The 2,363-nt window shown below is 50.9% G+C and overlaps 1 pseudogene; it reads left to right on the top strand.

Moving 5' to 3' along the window:
- Positions 1-785: 785 nt before the first annotated feature.
- The window catches only part of LOC123153647 (polyubiquitin-like), a 2,504-nt pseudogene continuing 926 nt past the window's right edge, over positions 786-2,363 (top strand).

Raw genomic sequence — 2,363 nt, 5'->3', positions numbered from 1 at the left:
CTCCCACGGGTTGGCACGGCCAGAACCCTAGCTCGCCAAGAAAACCGCCACCATCACCTCTTTGTTCTTTCCTAGCGGAGTGGCGACACCGAAGATCGTCTTTGTGCTTTAGGCCCTGTACAATGGAAGGTGCTTAGGAAAATAAATCAGGCTTTCCATTTCTCTAAGCACCTTTTCTAAACACCTTCCATTGTACAAGGCCTTAGCGTGCCTGCTCTGACCTCTCGGGTGGTGGAGTCATCGGCCCGTCAGCTGCACAACCTCGGGGGCTGGTTTCGTGTATTGCCAAGGTTTGTATTCTGGAGCGGTGTCTTTGGGTCGTGTGGCAGAGCGTCGACTCGGATCGCTTGAAAGGGAGGAGTCTTGACCCGTTAGGAGCACGGCCTCGGCGTGTTTGCGTGGCCGTATCATTTTTGGCCAGCTTTCTTATCAATTTTCTTCTTTCCGTTAGGCAGAGTTTTGGTCTATGAAGAGAGAAAAAATATAGTAGTTGTGCCCGTGCGTGCCGGCATAGGAAAGGGACCACGACTCACGCGTGACCAACGACGCTAAGGCAACGCACCAACGGCCGTGAGCCGACGTCCAAAACTCAGACGGCCCCCAAGTAGCCAAACACCCAACGGCATCGCCATCGAATCTCGTGTCCGGGTTTTTTTCCTGGAGGAATTGCGTGGTGGGGGTGGACTCCGCGACCGCCTTCTCTCCTCCCCACACGTCAGGCGTGCCGTGTCTCTTCTTCCTTCTCTCCCTCCCCTCCCGTCCGAGCCTGCTATAAAATCCCCGCCCCCTCCCATCTCCTCTCCACACATCCAATCCAATCCAATCCAATCCGGCCCCCCCTCCGGTCTCGAAAAAAAATTATATGAGACCAGGTCTCATATAAACCAGGTGAGACCCACCCTGATAGATGATATGTGGCATTCACAAATCTAAAGCATCTAATCTCTCCCCCCCTGATTTCAGGTGGGGGTGGGGTAGATGCTTTATGATTTGTAAATGCCACGTGTCATCCATCAGGATGGGTCTCACCTGCTAACCCGTGAGACTTGGTCTCATGGAATTTTTTTCCTCCGGTCTCACCGAGAAACCTCCGATCCAAGTGAAGCCAAGGTTCTCTCCTCCTCCTCCTCCTCAAGGTATGCGAGCCTCCGATCCCTCCCGTCCTTGCCTCTTGTTCACATGCTATCAGGCTCTGTAGATTGTTAGTTGATTCCCCTCTATTGCTGTTCGTAGTTTGGTGTAGATCTGTGAGTCGAGTAGTCATTGCTGGTCAATTGCTGCTGGTTCGGTTAGTCGAGGTTGATGATGCCGGATTGTAGATATAAATCTTCCCTGGATTATCGAGTAGAACTGCCGATTGGGATGCGGTTGCTGTTGGTTGGGTTATACATAGTTCGCTAGTTCTGCTGGGCTGTTGATAAATCTTGGTAGATTTTTTGCGGATTTATGATTTTGTACCGCTCATGACACACCTATGCCTGATCTGTCGAAGGATACGCCTGTAATTTGCTAGTTGCTTGTAGTTATGCATCGATGCTAGTTGCTTGTAGTTATGCATCGATTCTATTCTAAAAAGAATCATGTGGGTTTGATATTATTGTTGACATTTTACCTTCGTAGTGCTTCCACGCTGCTAAAGATTGCTAAAATATTTTAGTCGTGAGTTCTGCTAAAATTTAGCACTGCATGGTCAAATCCAGTGGCTTAGTTCTACATGATTCTTAGTTTAAATTCATCTCCGCTGTGCCGTGGCCATCTGGTTCATCTATTGTTGGCTTTCTGGAGATTTCCCTGTACCGTGCCTTACTCTTCTTCTGTGTGATTTGTATTTACAGATGCAGATCTTTGTGAAGACCCTCACTGGTAAGACCATCACCCTCGAGGTCGAGTCTTCTGACACGATCGATAATGTTAAGGCCAAGATCCAGGATAAGGAGGGCATCCCCCCGGACCAGCAGCGTCTCATCTTCGCTGGCAAGCAGCTCGAGGATGGCCGCACCTTGGCGACTACAACATTCAGAAGGAGTCCACCCTCCACCTGGTGCTCAGGCTCCGTGGTGGCATGCAGATTTTTGTCAAGACACTGACCGGCAAGACCATCACCCTGGAGGTCGAGTCCTCTGACACCATAGACAACGTCAAGGCAAAGATCCAGGACAAGGAGGGCATGCCCCCGGACCAGCAGCGTCTCATCTTCGCTGGCAAGCAGCTTGAGGATGGCCGCACCCTTGCTGACTACAACATCCAGGAGTCCACCCTCCACCTCGTGCTAAGGCTCCGTGGTGGCATGCAGATTTTCGTCAAGACACTGACAGGCAAGACCATCACCTTGGAGGTCGAGTCCTCGGACACCATTGACAATG

The sequence above is a fragment of the Triticum aestivum genome, chromosome 7A (assembly GCF_018294505.1).
Source record: "Triticum aestivum cultivar Chinese Spring chromosome 7A, IWGSC CS RefSeq v2.1, whole genome shotgun sequence".
Lineage (NCBI taxonomy): Eukaryota > Viridiplantae > Streptophyta > Magnoliopsida > Poales > Poaceae > Triticum > Triticum aestivum.
Note: the sequence above shows the minus strand (reverse complement) of the source record. Positions and strands in the feature narration are given on the sequence as shown.